This window comes from Asterias amurensis, chromosome 13, assembly GCF_032118995.1.
Source record: "Asterias amurensis chromosome 13, ASM3211899v1".
Classification (NCBI taxonomy): Eukaryota; Metazoa; Echinodermata; class Asteroidea; order Forcipulatida; family Asteriidae; genus Asterias; species Asterias amurensis.
Window position 1 is genome coordinate 10,214,181 of NC_092660.1, and position 15,887 is coordinate 10,230,067.

At 40.2% G+C, this 15,887-nt stretch overlaps 1 protein-coding gene across 1 annotated transcript in view; it reads left to right on the plus strand.

Annotated features, from left to right (window-relative positions):
- LOC139945929 (zinc-regulated GTPase metalloprotein activator 1-like) overlaps positions 1-15,887 on the plus strand; it is a 73,567-nt gene that overhangs the window by 44,184 nt on the left and 13,496 nt on the right. The gene's annotated exons all lie outside the window — the stretch shown is intronic.

Consider the following 15,887-nt stretch of genomic DNA (forward strand, 5'->3'; position numbering starts at 1 on the left):
GGGATATGCATCTGACCTAATTTTGATGGTGTATATGCGTTTTACACATAACATCACAACGGGTTGTAGCATGGTATCGCCTGCAAAACCAAAACCTTTTCCTATTCTTAGCTTGTTCATCAAGATAGTCTTCGTTGCATGCTTTTGTCATTTTTGTCATTGTGAAAAAAAAATGGGGAAATCTCGAGGATGACTGGTAAACAAAAATAATCCGCCAGCACTAGCAACGAGTTAGTGCTAATTTGACAAAAGCCCACACCAAGGTGCCGCGCTAGTATTGTGTGATCAACGCTGGTATTGCGTCCAACACCCCCGTTGTATCTATCCATGGCTAATAACACGAACATTATGCCCTGTGCTTTATAAGCCGACCATCAGAGTACAATGACTTCATTCAATGACAATATTTTCAGTCGTGATTGAGGCTTTTTTGGGGATGAGATACTCACTGCAATTTCTAATTACCCTTTTTCGCAAATTATCTACTCGTAGTCTCCATAGAAGCGCTCAGGAGCAATCAACCGTACCGTCTTTTCAGGTGGTTTGATACCGCCTTGATGACATCTTATAGATTTGCCTGCTCCTTTTTTTCTTTTCTTATAATGCAAAGACGTTCACGGCGGCATCCTTTAGAAAATACATCTTACAATTTCCTCCAAGGTGGCCTTTGGAAGATGTTTTTGCTGAAATGAACACCCCCTAAGCCGGCCTGTGATTCCATTCATTCGAAAATGAATTAGTGGGTAATTTGTAGCGAGTTTGCCATTTTTTACACGGCGAGTGATTGGAAATGGTTGTGTGTGTGTGTGACCCGCAATGGAATATCTCGTGCGAGGTCACAGTCTCAACCGCTAGTCTCTCCCTCGGGTCGTTTTGTTCTGTTCAGATGCGATGAACTTGACATAAACGCCTCATGCCGCCGTGTGGCGGAGACGGCGGGTCGGTGTGTGATGTGTGCAATTAAAAACGAATGGCGTTGGAGACTAATTTTGTTAATGGGGCATCATTGGTTACTCTTACAACTTTGCCGATGGTCGTGTTAATAAACGCAGTACGCGGTTGTTACTTTGAGGTCAAAGGTCATTGGGTCGACCTTCTAAATGATTGTGAATGTGGTTTCAATGATGTGCTTTAAGACTCGATAGCCTTTCATCAATACTATCAACGTTTCACACCAAGAACAATCGAGAGTGCAAACAGTGTAATGAAAAATCAGCCTTATAATAGGCCCTTATGACAATGTTGTCAATTAAAGGCAGTGTACACTATTGGTAATTGTCAAAGACTAGCCTTCACAGTTGGTGTATCTCAACATATGCATAAAATAACAAACCTGTGGAAATTTGAGCTCAATCGGTCATCGAACTTGCGAGATAATAATGAAAGAAGGAAAAAACACCCTTGTCACACGAAGTTGTGTGTGTTTAGATCGTTGATTTCAAGACCTCAAGTTCTAAATCTGAGGTCTCGAAATCAAATTCGTGGAAAATTACGTCTTTCTCTAAAACTATGGCACTTCAGAGGGAGCCGTTTCTCACAATGTTTTATATCATCAACCTCTCCCCATTACTCGTCACCAAGTAAGGTTTTATGCCACTAATTATTTTGAGTAATTACCAACAGTGTCCACTGCCTTTAAATGTGGAAATCAAGCAGTTATCGTATAGCTCTTGGTAGTTCGTATATATACATATACTTTTACGCAATTTCTAAGTGCAGATACTGATTATACACAACGGCTCTATAGATACTAAGCCAACCAGGAATTGAGAGACAACTTACACAACTTTAAGGACAGAAAATTTTCTTGACTTTTTCTTGATTATGAACTGGTAAAGAGACACAGACGTGATGTGAACCACCTAAGCCAGGCATCTTATTCTGGCAGTAACGACCGCGCCCTGGTTAAAGTTGACAAGTGGCCTAATTATGATACTTCAAAGATCCTTATGCCTCAAAATATAGTCCCGTCATATTAATTAAACATGTATTTAATCATTGTTGTGTTATTGCTATAAAACATGCACAAAATAGTTTATGTTCTGACGTTTCGACCTTTTTAAAGCAGAGTATTTCTCGAAGGCTAAATGTCAGCACAACGAACATGAACTAAATCTATTTTCTCTGTTTTAAAACATGTTTGCAAAGTCAAACTTGAGAAACAAATCGCAGATCAATGGCCTTCTCGTTGAACAGGGATACCGGTCGACAAGACACGTATATCTTTCCATCATTGCAAATAAAGGCAATTACCTATCGTGTGTGTAACCCTGATTGCGTTGGCCATCACTCAAAAGGTAAATCTTCTCTCATCACGATAAGGGGGCAGTCAAAGAAAGGAGATTTTGCCAATTTTCCACACTGCCTGTGAATACAATCCGTCATTATGAGTGCCTTAATTCGGAGACCATGAACGCCAGCCTGGCGCTCTCGGGGTAAGAAGACCTTGATCTTAGCACGAGAATCGCTACAAAATAATTAAGAAATAATGTACTCAGCTGGCAACTACAGCGGTACAGAAATGTGTCGTGCGTTTCACGGCGTGAGTCCACGGATCAAATGGCGACAGTAAAATATTGTTTAAATCCCAAACAATGATGTGGCAACACTCAGTAGCGCATTTGGGTGTGATTAGCGAGCGGGAGAGCGTGTAAATTGACACACAAAACGCGCGATTTATTTTCCCAAGCTCCTCGTCAGGATCAGTCTGCCTAATTATACAGGGGGGGGGGGGGAGGCGGGAAACAGCCCTGTTACTGGAGAGTACTGGAGAGTGATTGGATGTTATACTGGGTCGCTGCGTAACTCTCTCCCGTACCACAGTGCCCTACCCCACGTCAAGAGTCTCACTCAAACCTTGGATAGGGAGTTAAAGGCAGCCGATTTCACGAAACGCTAGGATTAATCCCATCTCGAGTTAGGATGAGTAACCCGTCCTAACTTAGGATGGGTTCAATCATTCTAACGTCTATGGATACGGAACTGAACCCGTCCTAAGATTAATCCTAAGTTAGGAAAAGTTTGGTGAAATCAACGGCTGGACACTTTTGGTAATTGTCAAAGACCAATATTCTCACTGATGTTTCCCAACATATTATGCATAAAGTAACAAACCTGTGAAAAATTTGGCTCAATTGGTCATCGAATTTGCAACAGAATAATGACAGAAAAAAGCACCCTTGTTGCATTTCGTTGTGTGCTTTTAGATGCATAATAAAAGGCTTCACTCAACTGAAATCTTTTATTATTTGAGTGAGAAATTACCTCTTTCTAAAAGAAAAAACTTACGTTACTGCATATGGAGCCGTTTCTCAGAATGTTTTTCACTAACGCAGCTCTCCATTGCTCGATACCAAGTAAGTTTTTGCTGACAATTATATTGAGTAATTACCAATAGTGTCCAGTGCCTTTAAAGGAACACGTTGCCTTGGATCGGACGAGTTGGTCAATAAAAGGCGTTTGAAAACCGTTTGTTATGAAGTGTATATGGTTGGACAGATGTTTTAAAAGTAGAATATAATGATCCACACAAGTATCTCTCAAAATTGCACGGTTTTCTTTTTACGTCGCGAACTATGTCGGTCGGCCATTTATGGGAGTCAAAATTTTGACTCCCATACATGGCCGACCGTGTTATTGGACGAGGTAAAAAGAAAATCACGCAATTTCGAGGCATATTTGTGTAGATCAATGTATTCTACTTTTACATCATCTTTCTAACCATATGCATTTTATAATAAACGGTCACAAAACGCTTTTCAAAGACCAACTCGACCGATCCAAGGCAACGTGTTCCTTTAACCCCTTGCGGATCGCGCACAAACAACCCAGAGAGCGCGTGTGATTAGTTTCAAGTTTCAATCCGAATTAGTCCTGGATCATGTTCGTTTGGGTTTTCTTCGTTGCACGCACCCTTTTGGGATCCGAAGGGGAGCTAGCTGAGATTTCCCGCCAAATCCCCTTCAAACACCAAACTTACCTTTTGAACATTATTTTTGCGGCGAGCGACACTCAAAAGTTGTTTTCCCGGAAAGTAAGGTCCTTTCGTTAAATGGGATTAGTACCTTTTGTATATCAAGTTTTTGGCAATATGAATCCCTAGTCACTGTGAATGGAGATGTATGCACTGTATTTACCTAAGTTTCAGCTTCATTACTTGTTAAGTTTTTGAGAAAAAAAAACGTGAAAAACACTGAGAAATGTTTTCAGGAGAGTCGCAAAAATCCGTTGATGATTTTCGTTTTACTATGACGAACATTATTTTCATGAAGTAGATTTACTCATTTAAAAAAATAAATAAATAAAAAATAAAAATACAGCATATCTTTAACCGTGAAGTTTAATGTAAGTGTATGGACGTGTTTGTTTTGTGTCGTACAACAAGTACACAAAAACCCTTAAAAATAAGGACAAAAGAGCGGCAATGGTGCAGTCATTTTTGGAATAAAAATGAAGGGGTTGCCACCAGTCACATTGACGGTACACAAAATCACGGACTTTAAATTGGAATAAGATGACGGCAACCGACATCATCGATCACGTGATCACGTTCGTTAAATAATATAGTTAATATAGTCACCAGTGATAAAGTTGATAAGCATTTTTATAAGCATTTTAAAAAGAAAAATGTTTTATCAATCATAATAATGAATACTTATTTCTTGTTGCTACCAGCAAAAAATTAGTATAGGCCTTATGTTTTTTGTCCAACTAAAAATAGCAAGATAAGAATAATACATTCAACGACGGAACGTGGAGTCACTTTCCACTGTTTCGAATTTATACTTCAAATCATCTCGATTAATATGTAGTTTGCAGTAATTAAATCTTTGACTGTTAACTTCTTCTGACATGTTACTTTAAACTAGTTTTTACATTTTTTATGTGTTTTGTTTGTTTGACTATATAGAGGCGCGCTTTCCCTCTCTGACTCTCACTCTGTGTTCATCTATCAACAATCAGACACGACGTTATTAACCAAATTAATCTGCTCTATACAACCGGCGTCGGTTTACATGGCCTCCTTAAACGAGCATCATCATCATCCGTCTAAATTTACCCGCGGATCCCAAATCCCGCACCTTCTAAAGTCCGCACACCACCGTGCTGAAAACCAGGCCAGGGTTTCCTCCCTTCTTAAAAAAAAAAAACCCTCCCAACACAAGTGTCAGTAAACGGATAGGCGGTAAAGACGTCAGTTTCACTCACGTTTAGTTCATCACTGGCAATCATTAGTACCACTCAAGATCTCGTTAGCGTTGCAATGAATTTACCGTGCGGCCTTTGACGGGGTATATACCCCACCATGAACTATGACAGCTACAGCTTTTTAACCTTCTCTTCATACACAGTTCTTTAGTTCTCCACACAGCCCCATCGCTCAGTTGTGCCTTAAGTGGGAGAAGGGTGATGATCGTCTTTTTGATTTGGCTTGGGTTAATTTCATTTAGTGGAATTCTCCTGTTGAGAAACGACTAATACAGAGGAAGTATCAGTGGTACGTTGTTAATGACCATGTAGCCACCGTGTCGCCATGTGATACACGAACACACCATGAAAGGGGGGTTCACAAATTAACCGTGTGTACGTGAGCCGAAAAATTATTAGTCGTCGTACAAGCAAACACTATTTCATTATAGTCGCACATGACTCCGGTGCAGTTAAAGTTTTAGACATAATCATATTATTTGTTTTTCTGTAGAGTGTTATTCATCAAGTTCTCGGCAAGTCAAGTTTTGCTCAACTTGGTTTATCATGATTTTAAACTCAACTTGGGTAGTTTATGCGTTAGCAAGCTGTACTAGCTTTTGCATACGTCATTCAGCAGGGGGAAAATACTATATCTTATATGGTAATTCTGAAGTTAAGGTCGAGTTTGTCAAGTAAATACATTATTTGTATCCAGTATTTTATTTGAAATTGATGAAAGTGTTACAGATACGCCTTAAAGGGACACGTTGCCTTGGATCGGACGAGTTGGTCCATAGAAAGCGTTTGTAACCGTTTGTTATAAAATGTATATGTTTAGAAAGATGTTTTAAAAGTAGAATACAATGATCCACACAAGTTTGCTTCGAAAGTGCGTGGTTTTCCTTTTACTTTTTACTTTGCGAACTAACACGGTCGGCCATTTTGACTCCCATAAATGGCCGGCCGTGTTAGTCGACGAGGTAAAAGGAAAACCGTGCAATTTCGAGGCATGTTTGTGTGAATCATTGTATTCTACTTTTAAAACATCTTTCTACTCAATCATATGCATTTTATAACAAACGGTAACAAACGCTTTTCAAAGACCAACTGGACCGATCCAAGGCAACGTGTTCCTTTAACCTTGTATTGGTCGTCGAGCAAACATGTCTGATATGTGGATACGGACAAGCTATTTTATAATTATGGTAATTATGAATTTAAGTTCGATATTGTCAAGTCTGAAATCGGTTGAATCTGAACTTTGAATGTTTTTGGTTATCCAACAAGTGTTACTCAGAAATACTTCTTAACCCCTGTATTGGTCGTCGAGCAAACATATCATGTCCGATGTGGATACGGAATAACTATATCATAATTTTTGTAATTCTGGAATTAGGGTCAAGTTTGTCAAGTCAGGAGTGTATTGAAGCTGCACATTATTGTTTTGTTTTATCCATGTGTGTTACAGAAACACTTCTTAACCTTGTATTGGTCGTCGAGCAAACATATCATGTCCGATCTGTAGATACGGTCGTGTCTCGTTGACTTGTCATTATCTACTCCACTCCATTTTAAAAATGTTTTAAGTTTCACCCACTTGTCGGCCTATCCCTTACCGCAAGTCTTAACCTTCCAAACGATTTCACCCTCGCCCACTTGATGGGTTCTTCATCACCGTCTTGTGGTGGCCTCTTCGTCACTGTCCCTCTCAGTTGACTCTCGTCCTTCATAACAGTGGTATCAATATCCGAAGAGTTCCCATCCCTGGACAAGTTCAACCACGGGAGGAAGTCAAAGGTGCAAGAAGTTTATCCGACGCCCGATTGGAAATATCATCCGAACGTCAATATGTACTCGGCCTGGTCTAACCCCCGGACTGGGGGGTGAAACATGCACCGCTTCGTGTGCCAGCAATAACATTTGCACAGAACAAAAAACCTGACTGTGTGTCCCCCTCGTGTGCAAGGGCAGGAAATGCCGCAATTGAACGGCCGATATTTGAGAAGCCCGGCAGCGGGCGGAAGGCGAGCGTCAGCGCCGGAAATCGCACGCGGTAGACGGCGGGGGGATGGTGGTTTGGGCTTGCGCCGGCACGCACCAGCGACACGTTGATCATCGGAAGCTAGGCGAGGGCCAGCTAGCTACCGTGTAAATTATCCACCTGCCCCGACACACGATATAGACAGCTCGGTTGAATGTGAACTCCAGCCCAGGACCCGTTACCTGAAGAGTCTGCCGTTAAACCATGACTTGTTGAGCTACTACTCTCAACCATGCATGTCTAATTTGTAAGGGTATATGTTTGTTAATTCACGGGCATGCAGTGAAATACAAATTAATCACCTTGCATTCAAACTCTTTTGTCCAAAGTCTCTGTAATTAATTCACCATTTGCCCGTCTTATCTGACACCCAATACAATCGGATATCATTTCAGATTTTTAAAACTCGACATTTAAGAAAATCTTTTATGCAGGTAGTAAAATATTTATGCAGACGATATCAACTACTTTATGTTTTTCAAATTACACTCCGTCGCTGGCTGTCAGTTTAAAGACAGCCAGTCTGCAAGTGCTTTATTGTGTGTATGAAATAAAATCGCGCACTTTACAGAGTCCAAACGTTTGAAACCGCGCGAGACTTTAACTATCTATATAGACAAAGTGTTTTCTGCTGGATTGATGTTGTACTCATTGAGTAAAACTTGAGGTTGGTATTCCGAAGTGATCTGACGATTTGTGTTGTTTCATGTGTCCATATATAGGTAGCACACATTTTCTTAACTAATTGATCAGTTGATCGATCAATCGATCTTTCAACTAATTAATTTATCAATCATTCAAGCAGACAGTAATTCAATTTCTCAATCCATTGATTAATCAGTCATTCATGTGGTCAATAATCACTCAATATGTGTCGATATTAATCAGTCAATTTGAGTTAATCTATGAATGGATCGATGGATGACTGATGGTCAGTGTCAATCAATCAAACAATCAATCAACCGATCAATTCCAGCTATATACCGACCTGTTTCTGCAACAGACATTCCTTTTCTAATTTTAATGCAATTTTTTAGTTTTATTTGGTTTTGAAAATTCTTTATATTTTGTGAATGAATAAAGTGTTCGTTTTGAAAAGTAAAAACAGTTAATAAATTAATCAATCAACCAAATAAATCATTAAAATTAACCCATGTGATCAAACAATCAGTCAGCCTATCAAGCAATAGCTGTCGATGGTCTAGGTAAAGTAAGATGACCCGTTGAAATTTCCACAATATTGCTGAAATAATATCCCCCCTCAAAAATCCTTCATGAAGACGAGGTTTTATTTTGTTCAAGATTTTCGATCGCAGTGGTCGATCCAAACTTGAACCTGTGACCCCTGAGATCGAGTCCGGCACTTGACCAACAGTTGGAAAGTTGAATGTACTTTTTCATCAGCATCACCTTCCGCCGTACGTGTTATTTGCTTCAAAAGAAAAAGTCCTTCGGCAAGTCAGAAATTAAGCAGAAGACGTTGGCAAGTCTACTTCTAATTGCCTCAAGAACTACATCAAGTAACTTGGCCACTGGCTTCTTTCAGAACCAGAAACTTTAAGTCATCCAGAAATGTTTCGATTTCGATAGTGCTACCGTAACTTCTCTGTCTGCTAATACTGTCTGCAGGGTGTATTTTCGTCTTCCAAAATTTTCAAATCCAGTTAAAGACACTGGACACTATTGGTCATTGTCAATGACCAGCCTTTAAAGGCAGTGGACACTATTGATAATTACTCAAAATAATTCTTAGCATAAAACCTTACTTGGTGACGAGTAATAGGGAGAGGTGGATGGTTTAAAACATTGTAAGAAACGGCTCCCTCTGAAGTGACACAGTTTTCGGGAAAGAAGTATTTGTCCACGAATTTGATTTCGAGACCTCAGATTTAGAATTTGAGGTCTCGAAATCAACCTTCAGTAAAAGCACACGTATCCGTGTGACACGGGTGTTTTTTTCGTTCATTGTTATCTCGCAACTTTGACGACCAATTGAGCTCAATTAATTGTCACAGGTTTGTTATGTTAAATGCATATGTTGAGATACACCAAGTGAGAAGACAGGTCTTTGACAATAACCAATTGTGTCCAAAGTCTTTAAAAGAAACAAGTGAAAAGCTCAGGATAATTGTTGTGAAAATTCTTTAGAGAATTATAAACGATGCATGTCTTTTGCAGTTTCTTCTTTAAATTATGCACAATGTGTATCTTTTTATAGATAGTTTTGTGTGCACGCTTCTCTCATACTAGGTGAGATAGTGTCTTTTTCAAAAATGCTCAACAACTTGTACCATGTAGTTGCTTTGTACACTTTTTTTCCTACGAATTTTGACATAAAGTGCGTGGTTGTAAAGTGACATTCTGAAATTTAATCCGACTTTCCTGTTGAACTTGTAAGATTTTTACCTCACTTGTTGATATAGCGTATATTGAGTGAAATTCTGAACAGAAAATCCATTGTTCATACATTAACCATATCACCAGTGGAGAGTGTTTTAATTTGCTCGCTTGGGAATGCCATGAGTCTTCACGAAACACTGAAAAATAAATACATTACTGACGATTCCTCCCCGGAACGGTTATGCATTTCCGCAAACTCTCCCCGGCGTCCCAACTTTCCGAAAATAGCCAAGGAAACAGAGGTCTATCCACTCCCGTTGTGACAAATGAAACCTAATTTCAACAACATCGAAAACTCCCCGTGCCCAGTTGACATAACCTACTTACGGGGTAAACCCAACGGTAGCAATATTGCTACGTTGTCTCCGAACGTCCCTTGCCCCGGCGCGGTTTGTGTCCCCACCGTTTACACACCTGTGGCCCCCAGGGTCGGGGGCAACGGTGGGAAAGGGGGGTCTTTCTGACTGGGTTGCCCCTAGCCCTACGAGATTGGGTGGGAGGGGTAACTGTGCCAGGCAAGACCCCGGACTGTTTTCTTTTCATTTTCGTCAAGAACCATATAAAGAAAGGGGGAAGAGTTTCGCTGGGAAATTTCTTCATGAGATTGCCATGATTGGAAATGGGGGGAGATGCATATGTTTACATATATCAAAGTGTATTGAGTCGTATACGTTCACTGTAAGTGAGGTCGTCTAGGTACTACACACTGACTAGTCTGGTCACCGACTCCATATCTCCATAAATCATTACACAAAGGTTTATTGCGTAAGCAAATCTAGACTTAATTTTTTGGGCAATTTTGGTAAGGCCAAAAATATTTGCGTCAAAAGGTTATTAAAAATTGAAGAGCATCAACGCATTCTGATCTTTTGTAAACAATGTCATCTAGAGCTGATGTCGACTCTCTCTGATAATTATGCAGAAAATTCCCTGAAAATAAACCAATCATTCTTTGTTCTGATAAACAAAATTGAAAACCTTATTTTTGAAAGAGGTGGAACAAAACGCTTATAACAGAGGTGACCGTGTATGATAAAGTTAATAATTATCTCGCTCTGTAAAGTACACATAGACATGTCTAAACAGCCCAACTCAATTGTTTTATTGTTTGTTTTATATATAAGATCATATCTTTGTAAATTAAAGGCAGTGGACACTATTTATTGGTAATTACTCAAAATAATTATTAGCATAAAAACTACGGCTCCCTCTGAAGTAATGTAGTTTTTGAGAAATAAGTAATTTTCCACGAATTTGATTTCGAGACCTCAGAATTAGATTCTGAGGTCCCGAAACCAAGCATCTAAAAGCACACTGCTTTGTGTGACAGTGTGTTTTTTCTTCCATTACTACTTAGATACACGAGAAGACTGGTCTTTGACAATTACCAAAGGTGTCCAGTGGCTTAAAGAGTGCCTTTCCCATTTCAAAGTTTCAAAGCAATACGAGGTATATATGGATGTGAAAGCACACTGCTTTGTGTGACAAGGGTGTTTTTTCTTCCATTACTACTTTGATACACCAAGTGAGAAGATTGGTCTTTGACAATTACCAATAGTGTCCCGTGGCTGTAAGAGTGCTTTTCCCATTTCAAAGGTTCAAAGCGATACGAGGTATATATGACTGTGAATATGGTAATCCTCTGCATCTGTTTACATTTCTATTCCCATTTTTATATGGCAAACCATCGTAAGTTCGGCTGTTTTGCCACCGAAAGGCCGTGTAGTCTGCTCCTCCAAAAACTAGTAGCCCGCTGAAAGCACTGGTATACCGCTCCCACACACCACAGCCTGTCTTTCCAGTGCTGCTGATTTTGAGCTCGGCAATTTAATATGAATATCGTCTTTGTGTCTTCTCTTGGGACAGGGATGCAGTAAGGTTTTCGCTAAGGAAATCCTTGATGCAGACTCAAATTGTGTAAGTTGCAAGGACAATTACCCTTTAACCTTAAAATTTAACTCAAATTTCTAAATTGATTTCGAGTGCTCGTAAAACTTTATAATTTGTGATTATCGTCGACGGCCTTGCTTGTCTGAAGTGTGCAACAGCAGAAAGGATTACGTCTCGTTATGCTTTGTGTCTGTAATTTCCCTGTAGAAGCCAGTTTCTCTTTATTTTAGGTTGTTTCTTGTGACCATGCTTTACCCCCCTTCGGCTAAAAAGTAGGAACCCCATAAAGCAAGACTCCCCAGCTTGTGTAAGCTATTAAACCGAATTTTTCATTATTACTTTAAGCCATGTCAACAAACCAATGGTAATTGTTTCATTTTCTAAACGGTGTTTTTTTGACCCGCCGCCCGGGCCGCGTACAGGCAGGTGAACTAACGGGCCGGGGGCTCCGGACCCCCGGGCGTGGAACCTGATATTTTATGGTCCACCCCTCATCCCCGTTCCTTTCCAAACAGTCGGGCTGTAATCCACTCATACCCCCGTAGTTCCCTCCATACAATGAACAGTCGCACAGAGCCCCAGATCTCGCATTAGCATCTGAAATTATTTTGACTCCGAGCATGCAGTTGTGAAAACGTCTCCAGGTCATCGCCGGCAGATTTTTTCCCCGTCTCTCGCAACTGGAGCAATTTTTTTCCCTTTCTGTGTTGTTGTGAAGACTGAAGTTTAAATGACTTCATACATTGTACGGGACACACGTACAGCACAACTTGTTGTTTTCAGATTAACGGCTGTTGTGTGTTTTTCCGTGATGCATTGCTTCGGAGTTAGAAATAGCCGTTGGTCACGAACATACACGACTTTGGTTGGGGTGAAATATGAGACTGCTCAGATTAATTTAGGATGCCGAGATGTAGTATATTATATTCATCGACAAAGGAATCAGCATTTTGGCATTTTAAAGAGCTTTTAGTTTTGCTGATTAGTTGGAAATATAAATTAACGAATTCTTATTTGAAAGGTTTGTTAGTTACGACATGGATGGGTAGTTATTTTGGTCTAGAACCAATCGTCATGAGAAATTGTGGTTTGTTTAGAGCTTAGTTTTGACCGATGTGTATAATCTTGCCCCGCAAGGCACAATTACAGTAGACAAAGTCACTAATCAGATTCAACCAAAATTCTCTGATATTTTTTTCATGATTTTCAAGCTATACCGATCACAACGACTTGAGGCTTAAAAAGCCGTGGTTTGTTCCTTTAAAGGCACTGGCCACTATTGTTAATTACTCAAAATAATTGTTAAGCAAAAAAACTTACATGGTAGTGAGCAGTGGAGAGCTGTCGTTGAATTTGAAAGAAGCGGTTCCCTCTGAAGTAACGTATAGTTGTTGAGAAAAGGGCTTCTCACTAAAGTGAAGCCTTTTTATGCATCTGAAAGCACACAAATTTGTGAAACAAGTTTTTTTTTCTTTTCTTCCATTCTTCTTTTGCAACTTCGATGACTAAGTGAGTCCACAGGTTTGTTATTTTATGCATAATTATGCTGGGATACACCAAGTGAGAATACTGGTCTCTGGCAATTACCAAAGGTGTCTTTAATACCATCCGTTGAAGTGGTTTGCCAAATCATCGAACACTTTATGCATACACCAACCTCCAACCGCAATCCACAGGCCCGCATCTTTTGATATACATAAGACGGCAAATATCAAACCGCCCTTTAATTTTGTCCCATCTTAAAAAAAGACAGTTGACTAATCGACTGAATGTTTTATACATGTACATGAGTTAGTGTGAATAGGGGAAGCACGTAGGCACTTGGGTGGAGCGCCACACGCACTCGTCTTTTTAGTGCTACTTCATTAAATGTAATGGGCTCACATCAGAGCCTGGTTAATTGTTTAGGGTTTGGGGTATTAATTAGTCTCAGTGACCGGGCTACTTTGTCCGGCTGATGAGACTTTGATTACACGATCCGCTGGGAATAAATTACAGGGTCTCTGTATGCTAATCTCCGGGTCGGATGACTGATGGCAGAATTATCGTGTGTGTTTTATAATCCACTAATATTTGCACTGTAGCATTGGGAGCTGATTTTGTCGTCGAGAATAACTCACGTTGGTTTTGATTTGCCTGATGCATAAAAATCACATGTGTTTTATTGGTCCTCTCTGAATCCCTGGACAGTTTTTACGAAGGCAGACGGTGACAAATTGGGGGAAATGTTTCAAGTAAGCAGTAAATAAAAAGTATAAATAATTTCGTGTATTATTAAATCTAGAGGTGAAGTAATGCGGAATCACAGTTTTTTCTTTTAAATCTGAGTTGACGCTAAAACTGGCTGACTTGCCAAGTGGCGTGTGCGAATCACCCATGCGAGTACGCAGGCCTGTGTGCTTCTTGTTTGAAAGGGAAGGGAACCAAGGCATTTTCTCCTCGGTAAAGGGCACCTTATGGTAACATTGTAAATGTCCTGGGGCATTTCAAGAGCACCAAGGCAATGCCCAGTGGGCATAGAGGCAACCGCCTTCGTTGCATCCGTGAAGTATCAAGCCTGGGATGTGCACACCCATCAGACGCCGTGCTTTACAAGTAGAGTGTCGGTGTAGACAAACGTGCACCTAAAGAAGCACGCACGTGCGATACTTTGCTACGAGACAAGAACCACCAACAGAGGGCGCTTCGAATGTAAATTAATACACGAGGTGGATGTTTTATAAGGCTTGCTGGACAAAGAGACAGGAGGCTTGAATAGTGTAATTTGACAAGAATCCCATCATAGAGTACAAGCGTAGTAGTGGCTTCATGTTCGAAATCTGCTCAGCGAGTGCAAATCTGCTTAGCATTTTTTTCAGAGGAGGTAATCTCTCTCTATACACAATCCCGTCTCTCTGCTCCGTTCACGATTCAAATCACAATTTCTTACACACACACACAAAAGCCAACGACGAGAAGATTGCTTTATGAAGAAAAAAAAAACCCTCAACAAATTAGAAACTGTTTCACCTTGATAGATCTATCTTCATAACATATACCCCCATCTTGATTGCATCCCGTGGGAGCACACACACACAGTGACTTTATTCTATATACCGAATGCATTCGTCGAGAGGTGTTGAGCTGCAGAGGAGATTAACTCACAAATCAATTTGAACTCTCAGCCCGCTGGTAGTCCCCATGTATACAGACACTCCAACAATATTTTCTTTCTCCGTTTGTAATCGAAAATCGGGTCCCCACTGACTCAGTGCGGATATAATTCCTTTCGGATTATAATACTCTAGAAGAAGAAGACAACAACTAAGACAGGAATCTTGATGTCCCTTCGTTTCGGTAAGGGGTTAGGGGGGGGGGTAGGGTATGTCTAAACGCATGTTCATCATTGCTGATTAGAATTTGGATTAAGAGAGAGTATTAAGCCCCCGTCTGTCAACACAGCGAGCTTGATGGGTGGGTGTCATAAACGTGATGTGTCGCTGATTGATAAATCGCCAAATTAAAGGGACGGCGTTATACAAACACAGCTTCTTCTTTTTTGTAGCAATTTCAGAACCGTTATATTGAAATGTTCTGTGAATCTTAAAGAAGAAAAACCGAATCTGTTCCTCTTCTATTAGAACATCCTCTGAGCCGCGGTACAATGATTTCACTAGGAGTGCGTTTGGCGACCCCAACCAAAGCCAAACCGACTCACCAAGTTGGTTACCGGTTGGTCTGAACAGCATCATCACCGCGCCTCAACCGAATATGCGAAAACGCTCAACCGATGACCAATGTTTCTGGTTGGAGTCGCCAAAACGCACTCCAACAAACTCAATTTTCCCATGAGCTGCAATTTATGCAAAACTAGGTTTGAACAAAGACCACAAATTGACTTTTGAACAATTATAACACCATATATAAGTTGACGATTTTTTTGTTGTGAATGACATTGTGATTTAGTCCATACATCATAAAACATACATGGAGGTCGATACCTTTTCGTGGATATAACCATTCACTGGTTTGTCCGAATCAGCAAATCAAAACTAAAACAGCTTTGTATGTTTCGTTTTACTCTATTTTTTTTTACAATCCTTTTCCTGTTATTTTGGCAGAAATATCTAACCCGGGTCCACTGTTTCTTCTTTTAAAGACCCTGAACACTATATTGTCAAAGACTAGCCTTCACAGTTGGTGTATCTCAACATATGCATAAAATAACAAACCTGTGAAAATTTGAGCTCGATGGGTCGTCAAAGTTGCGAGATAATAATGAAAGAAAAAAACGCCCTTGTCACACGGAGTTGTGTGCTTTCAGATGCTTGATTTCGAGACCTCAAATTCTAAATCTGGGGTCTCGAAATCAAATTCTTTGAAAATT